This window comes from Panthera pardus, unplaced genomic scaffold (assembly GCF_024362965.1).
Source record: "Panthera pardus isolate Hobbes unplaced genomic scaffold, ASM2436296v1 HiC_scaffold_181, whole genome shotgun sequence".
In the NCBI taxonomy this organism is placed as follows: domain Eukaryota; kingdom Metazoa; phylum Chordata; class Mammalia; order Carnivora; family Felidae; genus Panthera; species Panthera pardus.
This window is the reverse complement of record NW_026526745.1, coordinates 80,387-91,006: the sequence shown is the minus strand read 5'-3', so window position 1 is coordinate 91,006 and position 10,620 is coordinate 80,387.

Below are 10,620 nucleotides of genomic sequence, written 5' to 3'. Positions count from 1 at the left end.
AGAGAATGAAGTCTTTTTTTTGCTTTCCCCTGGAAGTGGGAACATAGCTTGTTTGACTCATTCAGAGGCAAAATACAGAAGATGAGTAAATGTTGCTTTAGAGAAAAACAGCACAAGATGGAGCCTTTCTAAAATGAAGTCGTTTCTTTCCCTACTACATCTCCCTGCTATGGGATTTTTATCCTCCTCATTCTTATAGGGGGTGTTGGAGAGTGAAGGCCTCATCTTTTGTAACTTCTATAAGCTGAAAAGGATTGAGGACCATGTTTATTAGGAGGCATAAACATCCCAACCTATCTGATAAATGAAAGGCTCCTAATTGTACATTGTCAAGAGTAGATGAAGCTTCATTAAATGGATAGGATATTTAAATTTGGAAACCATGCAGCAAATCTGCAACCACAAAAAAAATTCCTATTGTAATGATTATTACTTGTAAAAAATAACAGTGTGGAGTAGGAGCAGAACCAAAGAAACAATATTTCCAGAAGGCTAATGGTCATGGATTAAGAAACAATATTTAAAATCAGTATATATGTTGAATGTTAACTCTTTATCTAATAGTAGTGCTAAAGTTAAAGCAGTTAGTTCAGCCACTTGTGCCAAAATATGGGGAGACATTTTTACCTGGAGCACATCCTACAGACCGACAACAGCATATCAAGCCTTTCTTATTCTTTCATGCATACAACTACTTCTATCTGTAAACCATTCAGCCTCTGGATTAGGCAGAGGTTCATCTTTAAGTCAGGCCTCCTTGAATATACTTGTTTTATAGTGTCTTTACAAGAGTGAATTGGAAGAGCTTTATTGTCTTTATCACTCAGTAGAGTAACTGGGTTTAAGCCTCAACACACCCTGAGGGTTACATTAGGGGTGTCAAGGAGGAGGGCTTGTTAACTTTCGATTTTTTTTTGAAAGAGAGAGTGAGAGTGTGAGTGGAGGAGGGCCAGAGAGAGGGAGAGAGAATTCCAGGCAGTCTACATGCTTTAAGTGCCCTATGTGGGGCTCAAACTCACAAACCATGAGATTGTGACCTGAGCCAAGATCAAGAGTTGGATGCTCAACCAACTGAGCTACCCAGGCACACTGAGGGTCTGTTACTTTAATAATCTCCCATCTGTTAGCCATTGATGTCCTTTAGCTTCTAAAACTCCTTGAACCCCATTTGAACCACATCAATGTGGAGTCATAACATCCAGATGCTGTCCCAGACCTTTGAAATGGAAGAAGATATTTGAAAATGACATGTCTGTTAAGGGTTAGTGTCCAAACTATGTAAAGAATTTATAAAACAAAACACCCAAAAAACAAATAATCCAGTTAAAAAATGGGCGATAGACATGAATAGATTTTTTTTCTAAACTCTACAGATGACTAAGGGACACATGATAAGATGCTCAACATCACTCATTATCATGGAAATAGAAATCAAAACTACACCAGTCAGAATGACTAAAATTAGCATCACAGGAAGCAACACATATTGGCAAGGATGTGGAGAAAGGAGAGCACTCTTACACTGTTGGTTGGAATAAAAAGTGTGGACACTTTTTACTGTGGACAACAGTATGGAGGTTCATGAGAAAGTTAAAAATAGAACTACCATATGATCCAGCTATTGCAATACTAGGTATTTACTCAAAGGAGACAAAAATATTGATTTGAAGGATACATGCACCCCCCTAATGCAAAATTACCAACAATAGCCAATCTATGGAAAGATCCCTAATGTCCATTGACTGATGATGGGTAAAGAAGATGTGGTATATACATAAAATGGAATATTATGCAGCCATAAAAAAGAATGAAATCTTTCCATTTGCAAGGATGTAAATGGAGCTCGAGAGCATAATGCTAATTAATTTCAGGCATACAACATAGTCATTCAACATTTCCGTGTATCACCCAGGGCTGAATGAGTTTAGACTCTAGGATGGTATGAAACTGAAAAAAAACATGTCTGTTCTTGTGTAAGCATTAATGTGTAATGCATTAATAGGAGGGTAGCAGCTTTTAAGATCAATAACATGAGTATATATAGAGGGAATTTAAACAGACCATAGAATATTTATCCTTTATGGTCATTCTATTTAGGTGACAAACTGACTGGATGGAATGCGGATCCCTGAAAGAGAGGACACCAAAGAGTATCTGAAGAGCCAACCCCACCACCTATCTCTCTGTGATATAGTGGTATGAAAAACTTGCAAGTAGTGGCCCATATGAGGGGAATAATGACAAGATACGTTGATTGGTAGTTGAATGTGTATTATATTTGTGTCAAGCATATGATAATTGAATTTGGGAAAGTGTCTAATCCTTCAATGTAAATCTATTCACTACTTACAGATATGGATGTCTTCCCTCCCCTTATCATTGTTCACACCACAACTATTATAAATCCATTTTATAAGAAACAACGCAAATATCTAAAAGACTCCAAAACTAGTGCCAGTGAAGTAGAAGCAACTCTGGCCTTTGTATTAGCGATTTACAGCCTTAAGAGTATCATGAGTGGACAGCAAGCAAAACCATCTTTGTTTTCTGAAGTTATTCAGAAAAAGAGACTTTAAACCATACTCAACAACATTGAGTAACACTGATCTGGTTGAAGCACTTAGGATCCATTTTTTTGTGTGGTAAAATCATCAAGGCTTTTCACCAGTCTGTTAGATGATATACTGGTCAGCATCAGCCTAATCCCTCCCTCTTAATGAGTTATGGATTCTGGCAACTCTGCTAATTGGTGAATCATTAAATCTCTTCATGGAAAACTTAGTCTTGAACTGTGCTTTCTCCATGAGCAACAACACAATTATTCTTCCCACTGACATTGATATCAGAAGTTAACTCTTCATTTTAATGAACTCCTACTGAAGAGTAGTTTCAATCTTGATTGGGGGTGAAAGTTTTTTCTATTCTCTTTTTAGGTTCTTTGGCTGATATAATAATTAAATTATATTTTTGTTCCCTGCCTCTTTTACCCATATCTCTGGATTTTGCATTACTTCATATTTTTGTTCCATAAGGATGCTTTAGAAAACATATGGATAAACACAATATAAGGCAAACTCAATTAAAGCATTACATGAACATTTCCTAGTTGAGGTATAACCAGGAAAAGTGATCAAAAATATTACAGATGCAAGAATAAGTTCACTGATTGTACTGTCACAAACTCCAAAGATCTATGTGCCAAGAAGCAAAGAGATGCATTCTTAGATTCCAGGAGAACAGAGAACATGGGTTTCAATATTCACGTGTTAGCCCATTATTTATGTTACAACAGATAGTGAGTATACTACCTCAGGTAGTTCACAGTATTTGTCGTTCAGAAACATAACATCAGGGAGCAAAGGTAAGCATTGTATGATTATATATGAAAATGAATCAATCACACACTTCCAGGACTATAGGGTGCCAGATGTGTGTTGTGATTTTCTGTAATCCCTGAAACGCTGCTGCTACACTGTCTCGTGAACTTTTTCTGGGGTGAGCTGGCACCTGGCTGCAGTGCAGGGCACCCGCAGCAGCAGGGTCCAGCAAGTGTTCCTGGGTGCAGCCAACATTTGGCCATTGCTCAGTGAGACCCTCTCACAGAGGGGAGAAATGGGTCAAAGCCACAGTCCTTCAGAAGTAAGGGGCCAGGGAAAACAGCCACATCTGAAACAAAACTCAGGAGACAGGTACTACCTGGGGCTTGGTCACGGACAGTGAAAAGGGGGGGAGTGGACAAAAGCTGAAGACAGAGGACCGGTGCATGATTGTTGATTGGGGAGAACAGAGTTCTGATACTAGAGACTGGGTAGCTGGGTGACGCCATTTTCACCACTCCCTTGAATGCGCATATGCACCTACAGCGCCACAACAATCCACCCCAGTAGACTAGCGGCGCCATCTAGTGGAGAACTGAGCTGTTACACTAAGCTCCACCCAACTGGGCCAACCTGGCTCTTCAAGAACACAAGTCTCACCGCCTGCTTACTTTATGGACTATAAAGCGCTTCATAGTCTGACTTCTAGGGGAAATGAAGTAATTTCAGTCATATTTCAATCTGTTAGCAGATCCATCTATTCAATTTTCTTTTTTTTCTCTTTTTCACTTTTTTTTTCTTGAATACAGAAAGAGAAAAAATTCAGTTTTATTTTCAATTTTTATTAAAAATATTTTTCTTTAACTTTTTTACTATATTTTTTACTTTTGTGTAAATTTTTTCAAATTCTATTTTACTTCCATCATTTACTTCCATCCACCCCCCCCCCCAGGGGTTCGATGCAATCCCTATCAAAATAACACCAGCATTCTTCACAGAGCTAGAACAAGCAATCCTAAAATTCCTATGGAACCAGAAAAGACCCCGAATAGCCAAAGCAATCTTGAAAAACAAAACCAAAGCTGGAGGCATCACAATCCTAGACTTCAAGTTGTATTACAAAGCTGTAGTCATCAAGGCAGTATGGTCCTGGCACAAAAACAGACACTTAGATCAATGGAACAGAATAGAGAGCCCAGAAATGGTCCCAGACGTATGGCCAACTAATCTTTGACAAAGCAGGAAAGAATATCCAATGGAATAAAAACAGTCTCTCCAGCAAGTGGTGCTGGGAAAACTGGACAGCGACATGCAAAAGAATGAACCTGGACCACTTTCCTACACCAGACACAAAAATAAACTCAAAATGGATGAAAGACCTCAATGTAAGACAAGAAGCCATCCAAATCCTCAAGGAGAAAGCAGGAAAAAACCTCTTTGATCTTGCCCACAGCAACTTCTTACTCAGCACGTCTCTGGAAGCAAGGGAAGCAAAAGCAAAAATGAACTACTTGGACCTCATCAAAATAAAACGCTTCTGCACAGCGAAGGAAACAATCAGCAAAACTAAAAGGCAACCGACAGAATGGGAGAAGATCTTTGCAAACGACATATCAGATAAAGGGTTAGTATCCAAGATCTATAAAGAACTTACCAAACTCAGCACCCAAAAAATAAATAATCCAGTGAAGAGATGGGAAAAAGACATGAATAGACACTTCTCCAAAGAAGACATCCAGATGGCCAACCGACACATGAAAAATGCTCAACTTCACTCATCATCAGGGAAATACAGATCAAAACCACAATGAGATACCACCTCACACCAGTCAGAATGGCTAACGTTAACAACTCAAGCAACAACAGATGTTGGCGAGGATGTGGAGAAAGAGGATCTCTTTGGCACTGCTGGTGGGAATGCAAACTGGTGCAGCCACACTGGAAAGCAGTATGGAGGTTCCTCAAAAAACAAAAAATAGAACTACCCTATGACCCAGCAATTGCACTACTAGGTATCTATCCAAACAATACAGGTGTGCTGTTTTGAAGGGGCACACGCACCCCAATGTTTATAGCAGCGCTATTAGCAATAGCCAAAGTGTGGAAAGAGCCCAAATGTCCACCAACAGATGAATGGATAAAGAAGATGTGGTATATATATATACATACAATGGAGTATTCCTCGGTAATCAAAAAGAATGAAATCTGGCCATTTGCAACTATGTGGATGGAACTAGAGGTTAGTACGTTAGGTGAAGTTAGAGAAAGACAAATATCATATGACTTCACTCATATGAGGAATTTAAGATACAAAAGAGATGAACTTAAGGGAAGGGAAGCAAAAATAATATAAAAACAGGGAGGGGGACAAAACATAAGAGACTCTTAAATATAGAAAACAAGCAGAGGGTGGCCGGAGGGGTTGTGGGAGTGCGGGATGGGCTAAATGGGTAAGGGGCATGAGGGAATTTACTCCTCCTGAAATCATTGTTGCACTATATGCTAACTAACTTGGATGTAAATTAAAAAATTAATAATAACATATGTAATTCAAAAAATGAAAGTTTGACTCATTTGATTACCTAAAAATTAAAATCTTAAATGTGAAGACAAAACTCGTGTAGTTTTTTATAATTACCGGGCTTCTAATTTTTTTAATGTTCATTTATATTTGAGAGAGAGATGGGGGGGGAGGGGCAGAGAGAGAAGGGACAGACATTCCAAAGCAGGCTCTGTGCTGACAGCAGCAACCTCATGCAGGGTTCAAACACACTATCATGACCTGAACCAAAGTCGGACACTTCACCAACTGAGCCACAAGTTTCTATTTTAAGATGCAAAATTAATCACATCTTAAGACCTCCTTTGTTGCTCAAGACTTTCGAATTTCTGAAGGTGAAATAAAAACTATTCCATAATTATATTGCAAAACAAAAAAGGAATCCCCTTTTGCTAAGAAACTGAGGAATTCCAGCAAATGGAAAACAGATGACATGGCAAATGATGTAAAAGAGGCATATTAATATTTATTAATCACTGAGGTTTTTCAATAACGAGCTAATGACAATGAAAGATGAAAGTGTACAATTTAGTATATTTTCTTCTGAAAGTGCTTTCCTAAAATAGCTTGCGTTGCTGATAATTCTATTCTTCATTCATATCCCAGATGAACTTCAAGGGAAAATCTTTCATCTGCCTTTGGAAAATCTTGTCAAAGCTTTCATTCTGTTCAGCAGTCATATGATTTTTTTTCCAGTCTCCAGTGGTACCTGGGAGGAACAGCAGAGAAATTGCTTCACTGAATATTCAAGAAAGTGGGGGCGTCAAGCTCTAGTGTTGGGAAAAGCACCAGTTTTTGGACTTTTATTTTCCTCCCCTCTAAGACCGGGTTGCTCCTGCACATGACCATGAATCTTAACTCTCCCACTTTATAGCAAGGGGGAAAAACAAACTTATAGCAATTATGATGGAATTTAAGTAATTAGCCCTACAACTCAGCTGTCAGCCACCTGGAAAAGAAGAAAACTCCTGCAACTTGTGTACTGTCCTGTTGTAGGCTAGCATGGGCTATTGTAGTTTACAGAAGTCCTTTAAAAATTCCCCAAATCAGATATCGTTGGGCAAATATTTACTGATGAGGACATGGCTGCTCAGAGAGATTCTTTTAAATATAGCATGTTTTCATACAGTTTGGAACGGCATACGTGTAATGATTCAATCTTTAGCCTCTTTAGGTTTACAAGTCTTATTTTAAAATTATAGATGCAGAGCTGGGATGACAAATAGATATTGGTAGAAGGAAAAGCAAAGAACCCTGATTGTAAAATCACTCTGAAGTATAAAAAAATAACTAAACCAAACTGAAATACTAATGAAACTGAAAACGCAAACACAAACTGCAGGAATGGTAAAGCCAGTGTAAATTATTTTCCACTTCATAACATCTCTAAGAAAAAAGTGTGTTTATGTGCAGAAGAAACATATGGGAACGTGCTTCACTTTCACAAGGAAATTTGACTACTCCTCTGTGTCTCCTTAGCCATTTCATCTCTCATTTTCAGGTGTGTAAAAAAATGCATAAACACATAAAATTTCCTTTGTTCAAAGAAAAACCACTCTCAATAAATGAGGAAAAACTGGGCAGAACACAAGGATGGCAGTAGCGACTAATTGGCCAGTTACTGCAATATCCTCAGATGATCTGATCTTGTCAGTAGGTAAGAATTGAATCTTTTGTTCGTTTCTTTTTTCCCAATGTGTAAGAACAACCTGGGCACTGGGGCATTCTCTGGATCTTATTTAACCCAATGTGATGTTTAGTTTCCCACCAGAATGTCTCGAATCCCAAGTACAGCTTGTCTCACTCAGGAACTCATGAAAGCGAACAGTGGAGAATGGACTTGCTCCGTTCCCTGAAAGGCAGGCAGAAAACCCTGGTGCAGAAATGCCACAGACCCTGGCAGCAGAGATGGACAGAGAGTTTCAGGATTTTACTGCTGAACCTCCAGTATATGAGAAAAATCCACCTTTGTCGCTCTACATGTTCTCTCTTGTCTTTAAAATTAATTTGATTATTTTCAAGTGAAATAAATTATCCATGTTCATGAACAATATATGTACATCACAATTAATCTATAAGGCAGTTGCCCTTGCAACCATTAATATTTAACAACAATAATTTTTGGCGTTCTGGATTTTCAATGTTGATTTATTTCACCTAGAGAATCCCACTGATTTCTTTTAAAACTGTATATATTTAGCTACTGTTCAGATACTAAGATGCACATTATATTTAAACACAAATTTTTTATGGCCAGAAATCTAATCAGATTCTGGAAATCAGTATAAATATACAGAACACATATGCCATAGAAACAACCCACTGTTAAATTAAACCTAGTAACAGTCTTCCGTTTTTCGAGCTATCAAAAATGATTTCAGATTATCCAAGATAAAAAGATCAGAAAATTCTAGTGAAGTTAATTTGAAAAGCTGTTGACAGATCATTGGTTAAGTTTTTAAAAGTTAACTGTAACAATGATTTAATAGAAAGATAGAGACAAGCGACACACACAGACACACGTACACACAAACGCACACCACATTAGTACCAGGATCAATACATGGAAGCCATCATTGGACATCGCTTAAAGTTTGGTTACAGACCACCTACAAATCTCAGACTTCTGGACCTTCCTGAAAATCCTCAAAATCTGAATTTCAATGGAGTGAGGACTTGAAATTTTTATTTTCCCACACAAACCAGGATACGTCTATCTACTGATGATCGGAAACCACTGTCACAGGGAGTGTGTGTTCTTTTTCAAGTAAATCCTTTGCCTTACCTCATTTGGGGAAGGTAAAATGAGATGGGTCGATGTAAAAAGCAGTATAAATGTGTTATTCATGTAGGCAGAAGCATGTATGTATATTGTGAAATTATTAGCCCTATTAATGATCATTGTTTGCAGATTACCTATCAGAAATCTAAGTTTTCCCACTGATGAATTGAGGTTGGTACATTCATCCTCTCCCTAGTACATGATAGTTCAATAACAAGATGTGTAAAGAGGTTTTATGTTAATAAGAGAATTGAACATACTCAGGAGAATTGGTTCAGAGGAACGGTTTATAAGCCATAGTACATCCTGGCATCAGGAATCACTGGTACAAAACCTGTGCCATGAATGAGGACTTATAGTAGAATAACTCAATTTACTTCAGACCCTTGTGTCCTCTTAGATGCATTTGAGGGTAGAGTACAAACAGTGAAATTCCTACCACAAAGTGTCAACTGACTTTTCTGCTAACACTGAAAGACTAGAAAACCTGCGTAATTGTCAGGAGGTCGGCAAAACTGGTCAAATCATTGTGAATTCTTCTCCTAAGAATTCTCCTGAGTAGGCAGAATGGAGTAGGTTAGGAGAGGCCAATGCACAATGGCTAAAATTAGTTAAAAAACACAACTAAAATACATAAGTTTTATTGTTAAAGACCATAGATCTCTGGAAACAGAAAGAACTAGCTCAACTAAAATTCCAGAGTGGGAAGAGCCTTTTTTAGGTATCCTCGTGTCCTTTCCTCAGAGCATTTGCCAAGTATGGGCTCAGGTCACATTTTGAAACTAGAACAGGAGAATAAAGAACTAAAATCCACACCACTGAAGAGAAGAGCTAAAGAGAAGAGGTAAATACTCTCATTTCTAAGGGCTAAGGAGAAACACACCCCCTGGTCTCTCAGTGGAATGGGGATGAATCAGACAGATTTGAATCTTGTTACATTGAAAACTCATTTCACCCAACTCAATCCATAATTGGACACTGAATGCTAAAAGAAGAATATTAAGGATTTTTTATTTCTAGAGTAAGACAGAGCAAGTTTGAATGAGAGTACTAACACTATATATTTTCTCAAGGTAAATTTCATTTCCTCTCTTCACCTCTTGTTTTCTGTTATGAAACACCACCTACCCCATAAGCATTTTTTTTAAATAAAGGAAATAATGCATATGTAATTCTAAAGTTGGTATCTTGTTCACAGAAGGTGCCTATATACAAAACTATTTTTTTAAACAATATTTCCTTTCTGCTACCACACATAAACCTTTTTTGAGAAGATAAAAGAAGGGAGCAGAAAAGATATGTTTCTCTAAAGGCGTACATCACCTAAGCCACAGCTGTGGAATTTACGAACTCTTGGAAGAAAGGAGTTCAGAAAAGCAGGAGACAATGTAGCAGTAGTGGGCTCCTGGGGATGTGAAATCCTTTCCTAATAGAAGGATCAGGGACCTTTATAACTTTTCTTAAAAGTGCAGCATAGGAAAGAAATTATGTATGTTACTTAAGAAAGATGAACAGAGCAATGAGCAAATGGAAATAAAGGCACTGATGCAGCCAGCAACCCCGAGTTGGGCACAGACACACAAAGATACAAGTGGGTCTACAGAATCTGATGGACGGCAGCATCCACACCCCTACAGGCCTAGACTGACCGTACTATTTGCAATGAGCCAGCCTGACCACAAGAAACCCAGTGTATGCCTGAGCAGGCAAAAGTCCATGAGAAAAGGAGAGCAGTTAGAACACTTGACTCAAAAATATTCTCCTCCCAATATCTACAGATACTTTCTATGCTGGCATAGGATAATCTTCACAGGAAATGAGCAAGTTTAATGTAAGGACCAGGTGTCCTTACCAAATGACTGGAAAGAAAACACAAATAAGTGTGAGTATAAATACCTCTGAATGGGAACACTCAACTAGTGGTGATGTCAATTTTTATGTGACATTTTAGGAGTAAAGCA